Raw genomic sequence first — 10,000 nt, 5'->3', positions numbered from 1 at the left:
CTTCTACGCTCACCGTCGCGACCCCCCCTACTCGTCGGGGCCTCAGCGCCGTCGCTCTCTTCGAGCTGACACGGACGTTATTCGCTCTGCCGACCGACGGCCCGGTATAGGCACGACGCTATAGCGCCTCCCATTTTAAGGGCTAGTTGCTTCGGCAGGTGAGTTGTTACACACTCCTGAGCGGATTCCGACCTCCATGGCCACCGTCCTGCTGTCTTTAGCAACCAACTCCTTTTCGTGGGATCCGAAATGTGCGTCGTTTAGGCGCCTTAACCGGGCGTTTGGTTCATCCCACAGCGCCAGTTCTGCTTACCAAAAATGGCCCACTGGGCGCTCAGATTCAAATCAATTGCCGCGGCCTCAATCAAGGAAAAAGGCCGGGCTTCTCACCCATTGAAAGTTTGAGAATAGGTTGAGGTCGTTTCGACCCCAAGGCCTCTAATCATTCGCTTTACCGGATGAAACTCCGTTTGTTCTCTTTGCGAGCACCAGCTATCCTGAGGGAAACTTCGGGGGGAACCAGCTACTAGATGGTTCGATTAGTCTTTCGCCCCTATACCCAACTCCGACGATCGATTTGCACGTCAGAATCGCTGCGGACCTCCACCAGGGTTTCCCCTGGCTTCGTCCTGGCCAGGCATAGGTCACCATCTTTCGGGTCCCAACGTGTGCGCTCTGGGTTCGTCCGGCCGACTCGACCAAACCCTTTTAAGGGGGAAAGATCTCGCGAGCATTCGGACGCCCTGGGGTTGCGCCCGCTCTGTTCGAGACGGGATCACCCCTCGCGGATGCACCCTCATCGGGGCCGCTTCACTTTCATTGCGCCTCGCGAGTTTAGTTTGATAATTTCTCGACGACTTGCGCACATGTTAGACTCCTTGGTCCGTGTTTCAAGACGGGTCGGGTGGGACCCGACTTCTACTCTCCGCTCTGGGCCTCCACAGGTTGAGCACCGCAACTTTTTCTCTTTTACAAAAAAAAGCTACGACACCTCCCGGGAGGAGACAGGTCACGACCGGGCAGTACTGTTGGGAAACGCCGCGCTCGTCATCGCGGCACCCGCGAAGGTAACCACGAAACTCGCTAACGGACGCCCCGTGTAACAGACACCCAGTCGGTCGCGGAGTCCTACTAGGCCCCCCACTTGCGGACCTTGGCGTGGCTATTGCGATCGCAGAACGACTTATGCAAGAGAGCCGCCAATTCAGGCAGTCTCCATGCAGCGTTAAGGGCATACAACCAAGTGCCGGGAGCGGGGACTTGTTCGACCTTCGAGGGCCCACCCGTTTAACCCCCTGAACGGTTTCACGCACTCTTGAACTCTCTCTTCAAAGTTCTTTTCAACTTTCCCTCGCGGTACTTGTTCGCTATCGGTCTCGTGGCGATATTTAGCCTTAGAAGGAGTTTACCTCCCGCTTAGGGCTGCACGCTCAAGCAACCCGACTCTTGGGAAGGGATCCGATGCACGGTCTCGGCTCGTCTTATCTACGGGCCTGACACCCTCTGTGGGTTGCTCGCCCCGTTCATGGAGACTTGGACGATAGATACCGGACAGACGCGCACGATCCTCCCGAACACCACATTCCTCGGCACCCGCTCAACCGGGCGCGAGGTTCGGTGCTGGGCTCATCCCTGTTCGCTCGCCGCTACTAAGGGAATCCTTGTTAGTTTCTTTTCCTCCGCTTACTGATATGCTTAAGTTCAGCGGGTAGTCTCATCTAAACTGAGGTCAGAATGAATTGTTTGTTTTCAAAAGGAGACAACACTTTATCTAGCTCGGCAGACTTTGGCGTTTTAAAGCCGGGAAAGATTGAATAATTGCCGGTTCAAATTTTTTTTTTTCGAAATAAAGCGAGTCTCTCGTTATTCGCAAAAATTAATTTACGAAAAGTGACAGGGCGTCCTGCGGCTTTTTGTATTGAAACAACGCGTCGTGCGCGAACCAAGCTTGCATAACGAGCGGTTAGAGTGAGTGATAATTCGCGGTGGTCGACACTTCGACACGCCCGGCGCACACACACAACTAAACTCGCGTTGAAGCGGTATATCGCGCACACGCAGCCGACACCTTGTTCGAGAAGATGTGTTTATTTCTAAAATTTTTTTTTGAGTTGGCTCAAAAATTTCCCATCTGTTTTGCCATCGAAAAAGGTTTCTTTTGAATAGAGAGGAAAAAAACAAAACAGGGCGAACCTTCTTTTATTTTTCCCCCTTTTTTGTATTTGAGGCATCGCGGACACTTAAGTCGCGCGGCACCCAGACGTTAGAGATTCGGGAGCTTTTATGCGGTCAGGCCGGGTGAAAAATAAATCTCGCCGCGACCCAACATGCAAAACCAAGACTGAAAAAATCTCTGTTCGTTCATCATTCGACCGACCCTCAGTCAGATGTGGCCCGAGCGAGAAGCTGGGCCGCCATTTACGTTCAAGATTTCGATGCTCCATGTGTTCTGCAGTTCGCATGGATTAGCGCACTTTGCTGCGCTCTTCATCGATCCACGAGCCTAGTGATCCACCGTTCAGGGTCGTATATAAAACGACATATTCGTTTTCTTCTCTCTTTTTCTCCAACCCGCCCAAGCAAATGAATGCGAGGGCGGAGAAAGAAAGCCAGAAAGAAAATGTTCCGATAAACACTCGTACTAGAATTTGGGTTTAGTGTGTTATTGTGATTTTGAATTCTTCCTACTTCATCGAGAGGGCGAAGGGCAAGCTTAAAAAACATTCGGTTTTCAACGGCATAGTGTCGGGCTTTGGAGTGTTAGTCTATACGACGCACACGCACGCAACCACGAGTATCTACGCCCGAAAAGAACGTCCAGAGTAAAGTCTCACACTTTCGTCCCCCACCGAGAATCAAAAAATCCCGAAGACGAAGAGAGAAACAAAAAAAAAACAATTTCGATTGGGCGTATCCGCTTTAAACCACCGCGCATCAGAGCGCCTGATACCCGTTCAAAATCTTGATGTTTTTTTTTTTTTTTTCCGACTCTCCATCCACCGAGTTTTTATTTTTCAAAGTGTTTGATTTAGGGACTAAGACTTTATAAAATCTCCTTTATTGTTCCTTCGGTACTCGCGGCCCAGGCGGGCTATCGTATTCTTCACTCTACTAACGTCAACACTGTGAGCGCCGCTAAAGGTCGAATGAATCTATAGAGACATTCACCATCGAAGCAGGAAGAATTTGCTCACGGCCATAGACCAAATCGAAAGACTTTGTGTTTTTTTTTGAGCCGAGAGGAAAGAAAAATCAATTTGAAAAGGCGAATCCGCTTTAAACCACCGCGCATCAGAGCGCCTGATACCCGTTCAAAATAAATGATTTTCTTCCGTCAACCCACACATAGTTCATACGATGTCTTACGCCGAAAGACTTTTGATGGGGTTTTTTTTGTTTTGCAACTTTTAGTTGTTTCGTGCTCAACCAAAGCCATATGCGCAAAACATTTGTCTTGTTCGTTTATGATCCTTCCGCAGGTTCACCTACGGAAACCTTGTTACGACTTTTACTTCCTCTAAAGGATCAAGTTCGACCATCTTTCAGTCTCGCCGTTGGTAGGCACCGCACGGGCAGAGATTGCTCCCCACTCGACGGCACCCCGACAAGCCCGTCCGAAGGCCTCACTAAATCATTCAATCGGTAGTAGCGACGGGCGGTGTGTACAAAGGGCAGGGACGTAATCGACGCGGGCTAGTGACCCGCGCCTACTAGGGATTCCTGGTTCATGGGGATCATTGCAGTCCCCAATCCCAACCACGAAGGAGGTTCAGCGGTTACCCGGTCCTTTCGGACAGGGAGAGTGAAACACGCTGATTCCTTCAGTGTAGCGCGCGTGCGGCCCAGGACATCTAAGGGCATCACAGACCTGTTATTGCTCACTGTCACGCGGCTGGACGCCGCTTGTCCCTCTAAGAAGACTGCGTGACGGACGCGAGAGCAGAAGGTATCGCCGGGGATGACGACGACCGAATAACAATAGAGCCAGCCCCCGCGAGACATTCCCGACAAAGCCCCGCCATACCTCATCCGCCAGGCAACCAACCCGTGAAGGCCGTACACCCGACGAACAAAGCACAACGAAACCAAGCCGAGAGATTGCCTCACTAAAGGAACCAGTCCCACCGAGACCCGAATCGCCGCCACCTGATCCCGACGCCTCCGTACTCCCTTCGGTTTCAATTGATAAAACCCGTCACCTATTTAGCAGGCTAGAGTCTCGTTCGTTATCGGAATTAACCAGACAAATCGCTCCACCAACTAAGAACGGCCATGCACCACCACCCACCGAATCAAGAAAGAGCTCTCAATCTGTCAATCCTTCCAGTGTCCGGGCCTGGTGAGGTTTCCCGTGTTGAGTCAAATTAAGCCGCAGGCTCCACTCCTGGTGGTGCCCTTCCGTCAATTCCTTTAAGTTTCAGCTTTGCAACCATACTTCCCCCGGAACCCAAAGACTTTGGTTTCCCGGAAGCTGCCCGTCGAGTCATTGGAGTAACTCCGACGGATTGCTGGTTGGCATCGTTTATGGTTAGAACTAGGGCGGTATCTGATCGCCTTCGAACCTCTAACTTTCGTTCTTGATCAAGGAAAACATTCTTGGCAAATGCCTTCGCTGTTGTTCGTCTTGCGGCGGTCCAAGAATTTCACCTCTGTCGCCGCAGTACGAATGCCCCCGTCCGTCTCTATTGACCATTACCTCGGGTCCAAAAGTAAAAGACCAGCAAAATCGGACCGAGGTCCTATTCCATCATTCCATGCTGCGATATTCAGGCGTTGGGATACACCTGCTTTGAGCACTCTAATTTGTTCAAAGTAAACGTTGCCGCGGCCGCCCGAGACACCCGGTGAAGGGCACCCCGAACGATTGACTGGGTGGAGCGAATCGAGTCAACTACGACCAAAATTTAAAAAAGAACCCGAAAGAACTTTCCAACTCTGGCCGCAGATACAACAACGACGCACCGACCACCACTCCGGCGATGTTGTCCGACCGTGAAGAGAGTCGGGCTTTGACACCCGGGCTCCCAGAGCGTGAAACGCAACACCCTTGATTCAGAGCGGCGCCGCCCGGCCGAAGACAGACATCCGACTACGAGCTTTTTAACCGCAACAACTTTAATATACGCTATTGGAGCTGGAGTTACCGCGGCTGCTGGCACCAGACTTGCCCTCCAATGGTTCCTCGTTAAAGGATTTAAAGTGTACTCATTCCAATCACGGGGCCTCGGAAGAGTCCCGTATCGTTATTTTTCGTCACTACCTCCCCGTGCCGGGAGTGGGTAATTTGCGCGCCTGCTGCCTTCCTTGGATGTGGTAGCCGTTTCTCAGGCTCCCTCTCCGGAATCGAACCCCGATTCCCCGTTACCCGTTGCAACCATGGTAGGCGCGTAACCTACCATCGACAGTTGATAAGGCAGACATTTGAAAGATACGTCGCCGGCGCGAAGGCCGTGCGATCGGCGTGAAGTTATCCAGAGTCACCAAAATTGGTACGGTGCGCGAGCCCGAAAGCCCGGCCCCGACTGGTTTTGATCTAATAAAAGCACCTCTTCTGCGAGCCCGAAAGCCCGCAGTCGAGGCTCGAGTGCATGTATTAGCTCTAGAATTACCACAGTTATCCAAGTAGGATGGAGTGGATCTAAGGAACCATAACTGATTTATTGAGCCATTCGCGGTTTCGCCGTCTAGCGGCTTGTACTTAGACATGCATGGCTTAATCTTTGAGACAAGCATATGCTACTGGCAGGATCAACCAGGTATTTCGTGTATGTTTGTTTGATATGCATCCGGCGAGTTGCGGGTTTTTATTTCGCCCACGCATCACCAAACACACACCAAATCAACACGTTTTTCGTTTTTTTTCTTTTTCTTCGGAAACTAAAATTTTTGATCGCAACGCCTGGCGTGTCACAGCGAGTCCCAGTGAAGAGAAACACCGATCCGATCCGTTTGTTGGATTTTTTTCATTTCAATTTCCAAAGTCAAAGACCATTCAACGGTCTATGAGCCCAAAGTGAATCGGATTCATTCGACCGGTCTTGATATATTCATCAACTTTTTTTCCCGTATTACGGTTTTCGACGGTCATATGTGGCGTGCTGTATGCTCATAAGTCAAGCCTGCTTTACTAAGCTGACAAGCATACATCTTTTAAATTTTTGTGGGCTCAGAGTTTTATTTTTATTTTTCCACCGCCGAGGCACACTCTCGCATCACCCCGCACGACACACACACACACACACACCTCACCGCTCAACGGTCACACGAGGCAGAATTTTCCGCAAAGACTTTCGAAGAGAAAGAGAAAACTCGGAACAACCGCGGTCAGAGGCCAGCATAGAGGCATCGTATAGAAAGTCATGGGCGGAAAAAAACAAATCATTTCAAGTCGAGACAAGCAACCAGACTACCCCTATAAAAGTGCGCAATTCTTTAAGAGTTCACCGAAGAATGACCGAGATCAAGTATGCACGAAACGAACATATTCCAAGGGCAGCTGAATAAGCGATTCTGCGCCGAAGCGCGAGAAAAGCAAGCGGTACACCGATGGGGATCGTTTTTTTATCGTGTTAGATTCGTTGTTGTCAAGCAAGGATTCTCAAAATGTTTTTTGCATTGCACCCAAGTTTCGTACTGATTACTTGTCGCAGACCGGTGACTGTCAAAAAAAATTTTTTTACGTTTTTTCTTGAGAGGTCACTGCCTACACACAACTCCGGGCGGGCCGTACACTCACAGCCGTTTGAATTCTCCCTTCGTGTGTCATGGCCATAACTGAGCGTACATCTTACCGGGCGCCGAGTTGATCTGGCTTGTTCGATGAACGTTCGGGATACGTACAATCGATATAGCTCCAACCGTAACTCGTTTGTAATTACGCCGGCCATACTCAGCGGGCGCTCAGCTCAGCTCTCGATATCTTCCGTCGAAGGGAAGTTCGTAGTAAAAGAGAGTCAGAGTCGACGCCACATTTTGCGGTCCTCGCATCTCATCCGATTTTTGAATTTTATAGATTTGCCATCACTTCCACCCAATTCTCTCGTATATTTCAATCTCTTGACTTTGTCCGACCGGGCCGTCTTCGCCCCCCTTCAACTCCGTCCATCTCCACTTCTGTGTTCCACACAACGAGCTTCCGTCAAACGGCAAAATGTGAAATATGCGCACGCCGCACGAAATAATTTGAAAGCGTTCTGTTTGGTGGCTTTTTTATTTTTTATCTCTCGGCTCACACACACACACACACATTTCCGCCTGAACGGTAATTTTTTTTGATACGGTGTCAAAAAGTGAAAAGACGCGCACCATTTTCTTTTCTCTTCCGTATCGTCGCTGACGGTAAACGCTGATGGTTATGATGCCGTAAGTTTGGAAGAAAGAATCTTTCCCGTCTTGTCTTGTTACGGTAAAATAACAAAGAACAAGCGTCCGATTTCTCTCACAGACGGCCACAGACAAACCACACGTGCCGAAGAAACGAAACGTCCGAAACCAAAAAAATGTTTGACGCGCGCACCTCTTCTGAACTTTTCGACCAAGAGTCGTTGGATCGAGTGACGAGCTTCTCAGCTGTCGCACCAATCGGTGAAGCGGGCGTTTGAATTCCCGTCCACATCGCGGTTCGGATATATTTTTACATATACCGACCATCGGAAATTTCGAAAACGGTTTTACCGAAGGAATGATATTTCACACACCGACAGCTCATCGAGTTCGTCTCCGTTCAACGGTTTTTTTTTTTTAAGACTTTTTGATCGCATGGGGCTAAACTGGTTAGAGCAAAGCCGCGATCCAAGCAGTGAAAAAAAAACAAAGACAGTGCAAGCGCGATCGAACGGAATCGAAACTAAAATCATGTGAAGTGGCGGGCGGAAAGGAGCTCAGCTACGGTGGAAATGAAACTACAACTAACGCCGAACCGGACAACTTCCCATTCTGCGTCTTCGTTTCATTTCCCAAAGCTCCCCGTCGATACCAAAGTTTTTGCGTCGAAGCTACTAAAGAAATTTCGCGCTTTCCTTTTCGCCTCTTTCGCCTTCCCTTCGATATCTATCCAACCACCGGCTTCGACTTTATTTCTTTCACCCGTCTATTCGCCCGATAGTCGACGGTCGGCCATTCTTTGGTATCGGCCAGGCGGACTAACAAGAAGTAAGACTCGTTTGAAAAATTTGGACCGGGCTTTACAATCGCTGCTTGTCGTAATGTCGCAAATTTGAAAAAAATTTTCAATTCGAGAAACCAAACTATTCGACACTTCGAAAATTTTTGGGACTCTGAAAATTTTTCCGAGTTTAGGAATCGAGACCTCTTCTATACTAAGGAAAACCACTAATGTTCCGCCGCATAATGTCTCCGTTTTCCGGCTCATTTTTAGCGATTGGACGGGGACATTGCCCCATCCAACCGCCAGCCGACTTTCAGGAACCGTCGTTTTCAAAGTTGGGACTTAGAAAATTTTCGACGAGTGGGAATTTTTTACGGTCGCAAGTCATCACGACACGCCCGACCAACCCATTTGAGAGCCGCCACGCCTCGACGGTGTGACGGCTTTTTTTCGAATCGACGGGTCTCGCTCACTCCTCTCTCGCGCCGACCAGAGGCCGGGCGAGAGAGTCGTTGCCAAACACCGTCGTCGGAAATGGGAGAATTTGAGTGGGAATTTTTTACGGTCGCGAGTCATCACGACACGCCCGACCAACCCACTTGAGAGCCGCCACGCCTCGACGGTGTGACGGCTTCTCTTTTCGAATCGACGGGTCTCGCTCACTCCTCTCTCGCGCCGACCAGTGGCCGGGCGAGAGAGTCGTTGCCAAACACCGTCGTCGGAAATCGAGAAATTTTCATTTCCATTTCCATTTTTTTTCATCGGCCTTTATACGTCCAAGTCCCGCCAACCACGTCACTACCACGTCGTCGGGACTTAGAAAAATTTTTCAATTTTTCGGACTTAGAAAATTTTTCAACTTTCTTTTTTTCGACAACCTCTTCCCTATATAGGAAAGTAGTGGATGTTCCGGGCAGTAACTGTACGAAAAAGTCGATTTCCGAATTTTTGCCGGACATTCACCTGAGCTCAGGCCGGGCCGCCCGCTCAACTGCCGCCCGGTCACCACCAAAAACCGGTCTTGGAAATTTTAGGACTTAGAAAATTTTTCAACTTTTTCTTTCTCGACAACCTCTTCCCTATATAGGAAAGTAGTGGATGTTCCGGGCAGTAACTGTACGAAAAAGTTGATTTCCGAAATTTTGCCGGGCTTTCACCAGAGCTCAGGCGGGGCTTACCATCACACCCGCCGACCGGTCACCACCAAAAACCGGTCTTGGAAATTTTAGGACTTAGAAATTTTTTCCAACTTTTTTTCTTTCGCTCTTTCTCTCTTTTTCAGCCGTCTTTGCTCGTCCCAGTGCCGCCTATAGCTTCACTATCCATCGTCGGGACTTAGAAAAATTTTTCAATTTTTCGGACTTAGAAAATTTTTTCAATTTTCATTTTCGACAACCTCTTCCCTATATAGGAAAGTAGTGGATGTTCCGGGCAGTAACTGTACGAAAAAGTTGATTTCCGAAATTTTGCCGGACATTCACCTGAGCTCAGGCCGGGCCGCCCGCTCAACTGCCGACCGGTCTCCACCAAAAACCGGTCTTGGAAATTTTAGGACTTAGAAATTTTTTCCAACTTTTTTTCTTTCGCTCTTTCTCTCTTTTTCAGCCGTCTTTGCTCGTCCCAGTGCCGCCTATAGCTTCACTATCCATCGTCGGGACTTAGAAAAATTTTTCAATTTTTCGGACTTAGAAAATTTTTTCAATTTTCATTTTCGACAACCTCTTCCCTATATAGGAAAGTGGTGGATGTTCCGGGCAGTAACTGTACGAAAAAGCTCATTTCCGAGAGGGTCGCCGGACTTTCACCAGAGCCCGGGCCGGGCCGCCCGCTCAACTGCCGACCGGTCTCCACCAAAAACCGGTCTTGGAATTTTTCGGACTTAGAAATTTTTTC

General features: G+C 49.4%; 3 non-coding genes across 3 annotated transcripts in view; all 3 read right to left on the bottom strand.

Moving 5' to 3' along the window:
• The window catches only part of LOC124319775, a 4,582-nt gene extending 2,850 nt beyond the window's left edge, over nucleotides 1-1,732 (bottom strand). Inside the window, exon 1 of the ribosomal RNA XR_006913466.1 lies at nucleotides 1-1,732. This exon is cut by the window's left edge and continues 2,850 nt beyond it. This is a non-coding gene — a ribosomal RNA (large subunit ribosomal RNA).
• Nucleotides 1,733-2,373: 641 nt separating this feature from the next.
• LOC124319773 lies at nucleotides 2,374-2,526 on the bottom strand. Its single transcript, XR_006913464.1, has one exon. It is a non-coding gene; the product is annotated as a 5.8S ribosomal RNA (ribosomal RNA).
• Nucleotides 2,527-3,462: 936 nt separating this feature from the next.
• Nucleotides 3,463-5,759, bottom strand: LOC124319774. The gene has a single exon (XR_006913465.1). It is a non-coding gene; the product is annotated as a small subunit ribosomal RNA (ribosomal RNA).
• Nucleotides 5,760-10,000: the final 4,241 nt, after the last annotated feature.

This window comes from Daphnia pulicaria, unplaced genomic scaffold (genome assembly GCF_021234035.1).
Source record: "Daphnia pulicaria isolate SC F1-1A unplaced genomic scaffold, SC_F0-13Bv2 h1tg000196l, whole genome shotgun sequence".
NCBI classification, from domain to species: Eukaryota; Metazoa; Arthropoda; class Branchiopoda; order Diplostraca; family Daphniidae; genus Daphnia; species Daphnia pulicaria.
The sequence above is the reverse complement of the archived record's forward strand: the minus strand, read 5'-3'. Positions and strand labels throughout refer to the sequence as shown.